General features: G+C 32.7%; 1 protein-coding gene across 1 annotated transcript in view; it reads left to right on the forward strand.

Moving 5' to 3' along the window:
• LOC137636233 (probable serine/threonine-protein kinase kinX) overlaps positions 1 to 10000 on the forward strand; it is a gene marked incomplete at its 3' end in the record, with an annotated part of 108085 nt that overhangs the window by 7910 nt on the left and 90175 nt on the right. The window lies entirely within an intron of this gene.

Raw genomic sequence — 10000 nt, forward strand, 5'->3', positions numbered from 1 at the left:
CTTTCCCCTACGAAGAATATAGGCAAAGGATGCCAAGTTCGACTGACACCAATGCAAATTGAATCTGCATAACAGAAGCATTATTGATAAATGAGTAGCATTCCCTGAACGAAAATTTGCTCTTAATAACTTGAAACCCTATAAATGTTAGTTTTGGTATCATGACTAGGAAAATGTAAGTTTTGGTATTAAAGACTGGATAAATGTTAATTTTGGTATCAAGAATAGTAAATGTCAGTTTTTGTATCATGACTGGGTAAATGTCAGTTTTAATAACAAAGACTATATAATTGTCAGTTTTGGTATCAAAGACTGGGTAAATCTTAATTTTGGTATTAAAAGACTAGGTAAATATCAGTTTTGGAAATTAAAATCCTAGGTAAATGTTAGTTTTGGTATCAAGTCTAGGTAAATGTCCATTTTGGTATAAAGACTAGGTAAATGTCAGATTTCGTTTTAAAAGACTAGGTAAATGCCAGTGTTGGTATTAAATATTAGGTAAATATCAGTTTTAGAATAAAGAGAAGATCTGTGGTATCATAAGTCGGTGCTATTATAGTATGCTATCTACCGTCGAGTTTCTACTATAGTATGGTATCTATCACAAAGTATGTTGTCTACCGTCAATGTTAAGCCTCCTGTTTGATGAGGATTATCAAACAGATTACTTACCACCACTATGTTATCCTCATTGGACTTTAATGATAGTTTAATAACATTTATTGGCAGGAAAACTTGGGTGCATAATTATAAGCAGTTCGTAGGGAAACTTTTATTACAAATTATTCAAAGCTCATCATACAACAATGTTACAAGTTATTCAAATGGAAAATCAAATATTACAAAACTGAAAGAAAATAATCTATGAAAAAAAAAATCAATCAAAAATTTATTCTACTACTGCTTGTAAACATATCTTACATCGTTCAAGAAAGCAGGAAATACATCGTCACCTTTTCTCAGAACTTTCCAACTTTCCAACAGTAATGATCTAAATGGGTAATGATCCTCCTTATTGGAGGCGGATTAGCAAGTAGACCGTATCCTTAGGGACTGATGGTAGGTATCATACTATAGTCAGAAAGGGGAGGTAGATAGCAAAATCGGCGGTAGATAGCATACTATAATAGCACCCATAAGTCTATGTATCGGGACCAAATCTTCGTAAAATTACGAACTGAAAACTAAGACAAATTTTTGTAAGATGTGTAGTTTTAAATGAATCTCAACGGAAAAATACATGTAATTATACCCCCATTTCCCCTACATAATAAAGAGCAAGTGTTTTTGCGATATACATATATATATATATATATATATATATATATATATATATATATATATATATATATATATATATATGTTTCTTTTCGGTCACGCTGAGCGTCATGGCCTGACATATAACTCGGAGTTAGAGGGGTTGTAGTTAGGAAAGGGGGAGGGGATGGAAAGGGTTAAATCTCAGTGCTTGCGTATTTGTGTAGATTTATTTAAATATTTAACCGTCATTTTAGATGGGTCGCCGACACTTGTTATGGAAAAATAATGCCTGTTAGGACAGCGAGTGACTCTGACCCGGCCATAGGAGGAACTTGTTTCCTGCATTGAAAAATAAATCTTCCACTCTAAGATACAGTAATACTTGCCATAAACAACTTTGTAAATTAAATTTGCTTTTAATATTGATCCAGGAAAAGTAGATTTCAAGTAACTAAACTTGAAAAATATCCAATGATATAATAAAGAGTAGACCAAAAGGAGGATGTGTGTTCTTTCAAAATTAAGTGAAAATTAATGTTTCATTCAGTGTAAAATATTCAAACTGGAATGTTTCAGTAATGTCTACCACTGTAATCTCTCTCTCTCTCTCTCTCTCTCTCTCTCTCTCTCTCTCTCTCTCTCAAATTCCCAGGTAATTATATGTCAATCAACTAAAGAACAGGGAAGCTCTGATGGCAAGAGAGGAAATATATAACAAAATATCACAAACATTCATTTTGAATTCTAGAAGCCAACCCCAATATACTTTAAAATTCCCCTTTAATAAATCCAGGTCAAAATTACCCTTTAATAAATCCAAGTCAAATTTCCCTTTAATAAATCCAAGACAAAATTCCCCTTTAATAAATCCAAGTCAAAATTCCCCTTTAATAAATCCAAGTCAAATTCCCCTTTAATAAATCCAAGTCAAAATTCCCCTTTATTAAATCCAAGTCAAAATTCCCCTTTAATAAATCCAAGTCAAAATTCCCTTTTAATAAATCCAAGTCAAATTCCCCTTTAATAAATCCAAGTCAAAATTCCCCTTTAATAAATCCACGTCAATTCCCCTTTAATAAATCGAAGTTAAGATTCCCCTTTAATAAATCCAAGTCAAAATTACCCTTTAATAAATCCAAGTCAAAATTCCCCTTTAATAAATCCACGTCAAAATTCCCCTTTAATAAATCGAAGTTAAGATTCCCCTTTAATAAATCCAAGTCAAAATTACCCTTTAATAAATCCAAGTCAAAATTCCCCTTTAATAAATCCAAGTAAAAATTCCCCTTTAATGAATCCAAGTCAAAATTCCCCTATAGTCGATAAAATGTCCTTTAGTAAATCCAAGTTAAGATTCCCCTTTAATAAATCCAAGTTAAAATTCCCCTATTGTAAATCCAAGTTAAAATTCCCTTATAGTAAATACAAGTTAAAATTCCCCTATAGTAAATCCAAGTTAAAATTCCCCTTTAATAAATCCAAGTTAAAATTATTTTATAGTAAATCCAAGTTAGAATTCCATTAGAATAAATCCCAGTTAAAATTCACCTTTAGTCAAGATAAAATTTCCTGTTAGTAAATACAAGTTCAAATTCCTCTTTCGTAAATCCGAGTTAAAAATCCCTTTTACTAAATCTAAGTTAAAATTTTCCTTTAGTAAATCCAAGTTAAAATTCTCCTTAAGTAAATCCAAGTAAAAGTTTCCCCCAAGCCCTTCTTCCTCAGTGAATAAAACTCTATGAATGGGTGTTCTTGAAAAGGACCATCATATCAAATCAAAAGATGAAATTTGTAAAGAAATCAACGATAAAAGGAAAAGTCTGCAGGGGATGCAGGAGGCGGTTCGAAAAGCAAAGGACTTCTTAGAGTCTATTAGAAAATCTTATAAGGACATCTAATGAATATTGAATACAATAGACATCAACGTGAAGGGAATCATTTGTTTTTAGAATTGAAAAAAATAGCCCAAATATCGTGAGAGAAATAGGATTCCATTGATGAATTTTTATGTTAATTACTAATTTCACCTTTCAATTAGTTGATTTACTATAACAAAAGCAATAAGATATTCAAAACTATCTTTAGCTCCGAGATGAACTATAAAAGCTGAAGGTAATAAAACAAACGGACATCCGCATCAAGTGGTGAAAAATAAACTTTTACATTAGAGAATGCTAAATGATTAGAAACCAATCAATATCTTCTAACCTCTTCTACCTTCCTATAATGAAGACTTAATTTTCATTATTTTCTTTACGTAGCTAATAAGGCGTACCAGAAGTTTCCCCTTTACCTGCATTCACCTGAATCTTGTTCAGCGACGCGCAACACATACCTGCAATCAGAGAGAAGGCGCAGGTGAGGCAAACGTCTTCGCTAACGAGTCTCTTAATTAGGTAACATGAAATTGACATTCTCTGTAAAATCTTAAAGGTATGTAGAACTTCGGGGAATTCATTAACATGAGAGAGAGAGAGAGAGAGAGAGAGAGAGAGAGAGAGAGAGAGAGTACTTTAAATAGGATACAAACAGAGATTTCAAGCATATCATTAATTTAGTTCCATATCAATTCATAACTTTCACAGCATTTATTAAATAGCCTTAATCTCCCTTATAAAGAGCAAGTGTCCGGATATATATATATATATATATATATATATATACTTTCCGTTTACATACAGCCCTCCCAGCCTCTGGGGTATTGTGGAAAGGGAGTAGTCATACCCTGGTGAGAGGGGGATGCGTATGCGTGTTTGTACATATCTAAATATTTAGCTGTAATTTTTGAAGTGTTGCGTACACTAGTAGAGAATGATATATAAACATGTTTTCTCTATAAGATGTTTGAGTATACAAATTTACAGAATTTACAAATACTCATTTATGAAACTACCGAGAAAAATCCCAAGTTTCCACTGCCTTCCAACATAGCCCAAAAATAATAATAATAATAATAATAATAATAATAATAATAATAATAATAATAATAATAATAATAATAATAATAATAATAATAAAATCCGTGACAATAATCGTACAAACTAAAAAAAATCTACATTATTCCATCACCTTCCCGCAGCCAATAATGATTCACAATTTAATGCAAAATTTATAGAGAACACAAAAAACAATAGCAAATGTTAAAATGTAATACACAAGTGATTTCAGCTTGTCTTTCCCTACTCCTCCAGGGCTGCTGTCATCTCAGATATGGGAATCCTTTCGGGAACCATTCCAGCTTTTTGTTGTTTGGGTCTTTTGTCCCGCGAAATGAGATCTATTGTTCAAGAGATACGTCTGTTGTTTTCTTGCAAACTGGGTTTACTTATCCGGATGAATCTCTCCATGACTTATGGGTCATTGTGTATCTGACTGTGAGGTAAAACTGTAAAATCTCTCACTGACTAAATAATAAAAATAGAAATAACGAGAACTATCTTACAGTAGTTATTACAAATAGGAATAATGGTACCTTTCTTACAGTAGTTATTACCTTGACGAAATGGGATTTAACATTAACGAATCTATAATTTTCAAAAAAGAGGTAAAGACAAAGGTGCAGATGAACACACACACACCCACAGATAATACACACATACTGTACGGGGTATGTATATATATATATATATATATATATATATATATATAAATATATTTGTGTGTGTATATCAGAGAGAGAGAGAGAGAGAGAGAGAGAGAGAGAGAGAGAGATAATAGTTGACAAAGACCACACAATATTCAAGTGTCTACTCTAGGGTGAAGGTATTTGTTTTGGTCTCGAGTTACGACACCACACCACTCTCTGCCCAGTAACTAAACACTACAAGATAATGAGAGTTTACTACATTAGTTTACAAAGTTAATACAATGGTGTGAGTGTATATATATATATATATATATATATGACTATACACTATAATATACATGCATGTGCACGAATGTGTAGACTCTTTCGGGAAATCATTTAAAACACAATTCATTCGAATTACCTGTAAACTTTGTTAATAATAACAAAGGTGAAGTTTTATGAACTGTGAAATCAATATTGAACATGAACATTCGTGAAGAATATTCTCTTTTGTGGTAACAGAGAGAAGAGACACTTTAGCTATGGTAAGCAGCTCTTCTACGAGGACACTCCAAAATCAAACCATTGTTCTCCAGTCTTGGATAGTGCCATAGCCTTTGTACTATGGTCTTCCACTGTCTTGGGTTAGAGTTCATTTGCTTGAGGGTACACTCGGGCATACTATTCTATCTTATTTCTCTTCCACTTGTTTTGTTACTCTTCCACTTTTTTATAGTTTATATAGGAAATATTTATTGTAATGATATTACTGTTCTTAAAATATTTTATTTTTCCTGTTTCCTTTCCTCAAAGGGCTATTTTCCCAATTGGAGCCCCAAGGCGTATAGCATTCTGCTTTTCCAACTAGGGTTGTAGCTTAGCAAGTAATAATAATAATAATAATAATAATAATAATAATAATAATAATATAAATTTAATATTAGGAGGCATACTTCAAAACACCGTTGCATCATCTTAGCTTCCTTTTTTTACATTACTTAGTCAAGAAATACTTACTTCTTCATATCAAATGTGCACGGAGATTATTGAACATGAAATAAGCTGTGTAAGATTTATAAATCATTTGTGATAAAATGTGATGATATATTTCCTTCTTGCCCGTTGTACAATTGCAACTAAACCCTTGGAATGATGTACAGTAATATCCACACCAATTCATCCTCCCCATTATCCCAACTCACACACTGATAAGCCTCCTTCCAAGAACGACCATCAATTATGAGGTAATGGTGAAGTTAATGGGAGTCCTAAAAGGTTTTCTGCTTTTCTCCTGAGTTTCATTCTCATTCCTTTTTCTGAATAATGACTTTCAACAGATTTCACTGCATTTCTTTTGTCTATGATTTTTAAGCTTTTATTTATGTATTTATTACTTTTTTTGCCTAACTTATAAATGCTCTTTTACGTAGTTAATAAATACCTAGCTCGGATCTTCAGTAGTTGGTTGGAACGGACAGAGTCAGCAATTAAAATATTGGTAAATATTTGTTATAGCACAACATTCATCATTAAATAAATAAGAATTGTTTCTGGTGTATTTAAATGTTCTTTGAACTGTACTGAGGCAAATACTCATAAAATACCAATATTTTTTCAAATTATAGATGTTTCAAAATTCCAAAAGTTGTGACAGAAAACTCACATTTTAAAAGGGAAACACACACATGACCACCACCTAACCTAAGGTTCCCCACCTAACCTAACCTAGGAGCACTATCTTTACCTACTTACTAACTGGGGGAGGCACTACCCCGGTCTCCTAGAATGGGTATCCTTTGCTTACCCTAAGAATAAGACACAACCGAAACATAAACCATGGCGTCAAAAATGGGGATCCTTTTAGACAACGATTCAAAATGCTCAATAATTACTAAGTATTAACATTACGCCATTCATCCTTTCAAATAAACATAAAAGCTAAATAAGAGGAACCATCGTAGATCCAATCAAAACGAACCAATTGTCCCCGGGAAGAGAACCTTCATATATTTTCAAGTCATCAAGTTAACAAAGACACAAACAGACAGACGAATCAGAAGTCTGCGATCCATAAGAATTTCATTAATGATTACAAAAATGGTCCAGAAAAAAAAAACTTACATCAATAAAGAACTTAACTTTCACATTCTAATTTCAGTCTGTAAACTGTTCATTCACGTTTGCAATGATCAAATTTTCTCTGGACTAGACCAAAATCTATCAGATGCGATCTTGATTCCTCATAAGAGATTTTCTTTCTCCGCCCCCCCCCCCCCCACCCCTTAACTCATTTACCCTTCAAAAAGTGAGACTCCTCAATGCCTTCAACTCTTCTCGATATCGACCCTACATATACAAGTATAACCACTTCTTGAAGGAGCATTATTAAACGTTTGGAAATCGATAAACAGGCGGGGAAAATAATCCATTTCATATTACCTATTCTCTTCTTTCTCTCTTATAACACTATCATAGTCACAATAACAAAAATATTACTAATATAATAACTACTATAGTAACTATGAAGGTATTTATTCTAGCATATCAAGGTTCATATATAAATTTATAATATTATAAATGATGAACGAATACGCAGAGTGAAAATAATAGGAATAATGTGCAGTATACATGAATTTAACAAATCTCCACTTGGAAAACAAAATAAAATATCAGCTACTGAGAGAGAGAGAGAGAGAGAGAGAGAGAGAGAGAGAGAGAGAGTGTGTGTGTGATCCCTCGATTCTGAAGATCTCCGGGACCATGAGGGATTTGGATTGTGCCAACTGTTCGCTTATCGTTCTTTCACTGATGTAACTTCAATTTCCTCTTACGCTGCCATCTCAAGGCTTCTTAGACGCTAGGAATTTTCAGAGATTTTTCCCTCAAGTCTTCAGACTTTCAACATAAAAAAACATCTCATATATTCAAGGGAAATTCAGCGGCCTAGCATGATAACATTAATTTAACTGAGATTCTCCATTAAGGTTTAATGGCCGCTCATGAGAAGCAGAGGCACGGGAGAGTGACAATTTCCTAGCTAGCGGGACAATGCCCTAGATACTAACCATATCCAGTATACATTAGATCAGTGCATAAGCCCCATTTGAAAATTTATATAGAATATACATATATATATATATATATATATATATACATATATATATATAACATATATATATACATATACAGTATATATACATATATATAAACACATAAGCCCCATTTGAAAATTTATATAGAATATATATAAATATATATATATATATATATAATATATATATACAGTATATATACATATATATAAACACATATATATACATACACACACATATATATATATATACACACATATATATATATACACACACACACACACACACACATATATATATATATATATATATATAATACACTCGCACACAAAACACAATTATATATCAATTAATTTCAGAAACTCTAGAGACAGATTTTAAGTGTCTTCCCGGACTCATATCTTTAAGACTAAAAGGGGTAAAGGACAAAAAGAAATGCTCGGAGCATCTAACAGATTATCTCCACTTATGTACTAAAATATAACTCCTCCTTAGCGGACAATAAGTCTGAGATGTACGATGCGTTAAGCCTTTTCCAGATGGAAGATGTTTTGGGCACAACAAAAAACACCAAACCCTTTGGAGACTTTCCCCAACGAAACACAAAGAAAAGGATAAAAGGGAGATAAGCATAGAAAGTTTTTGGAGGAATAAGATGAAAAATAACCCTTAAAATTTACGCTGCGTTTAATATCATTAGAAATAAATCTCATAACTTTTTTAAAGAGACATTTTATTCGTCTCAGACTCAGACGATTAAAAATCCGTATGTAAGAATATTTCAATGACTGTAATATATGACATAAGATAAATGGAGAGAGAGAGAGAGAGAGAGAGAGAGAGAGAGAGAGAGAGAGAGAGAGAGAGAGAGAGAGAGAGAGAGAGAGTGAGTTTAAGACATGGTTTCCGTAACTTAAATAATTCATGCCTCGTTAAGAAAAGTAAATTACATAAAAATGTATAAGCGTTACAATAACCACAAATAATCTCTGACAAAAGAGACAGAATTTTTATTCAACAAATAATGTTCGTTGAAAAAAAAAATGAGGGATAATTCAGATTTTTATGTTCCACTCGGCTAGTGCAGAGCTTTTAAACTCTCATAGTGACCTAATGTCACAGAAAATATCAATATATTTAAGGGGAGAAAATGGCATTATAAAATAAGTAGGATAAATGAAATAATTGAAGGATAAATGGTGACATTTTTATCAAATTATTCTAAAATTTTCAATAAGAACTATTCTACTTGTAAAGAATAAATTCAGGTAATATTATATCGTATATATAAAAAGGTGGTGGGATATGTCCTCACCCATCCAACCCCCTTCCCCCCACCCGGAGATGACGCCCACACTCCCTTGCATTTTCTGCCAAATAGATAAAATTCCCACCCAGCTTTTATTGAAAAAATTGAGATGTATGGTTGCTTCTAGTCATTATATTGAGCATGAACTCTCTACAAACCATACAGGTACACGAAGGATATTTTCTCAAGAATTTAATGAGATACGTGACACAGCTTCTTGGCTACTAGATCTTGAAAGTGTAGTCAAATGCCAAATATTACACATCGTAAATCCCCTTCAACGTTCATCCCGTTTCTGCCCTCAGCCTTGACAGCAGCAAGTAAGGAAAATGCAGCTTCGCAAAGAAATATGGATCCTAACATTGTTATAATGAAATACAGATTTGGAACAGTTGTGAATTAACTCATGTCTACAATCTTCACTTACACGGCCCCCCTCCCGAAAACAGCTTCTGCTCTCGGCTTTGACAGCATCAAGTATGGAGAATGCAATTCACAAAAATATATGGATTTTAACATTGTTACATTGAAATAAAGATTTGGGAGCGTTGCGTATTAACCAATGTCTATTTTTTTTCCTTACTTGCTACCCGGCCCCCTCTACCAAAAGAAGGTTGAGAACCACCGCTAGAGAAAATTTTACAATTCAGAAGTTGTAATAGGTAGGAGGAGATAAACACCTGAAATGGTTAGACAGATAGATGGCATGAAAACATCGTTGGAAAGAAAGGGTTAACGATACTCACACATTATATATATATATATATATAT

Source organism: Palaemon carinicauda, unplaced genomic scaffold, assembly GCF_036898095.1.
Source record: "Palaemon carinicauda isolate YSFRI2023 unplaced genomic scaffold, ASM3689809v2 scaffold256, whole genome shotgun sequence".
Lineage (NCBI taxonomy): Eukaryota > Metazoa > Arthropoda > Malacostraca > Decapoda > Palaemonidae > Palaemon > Palaemon carinicauda.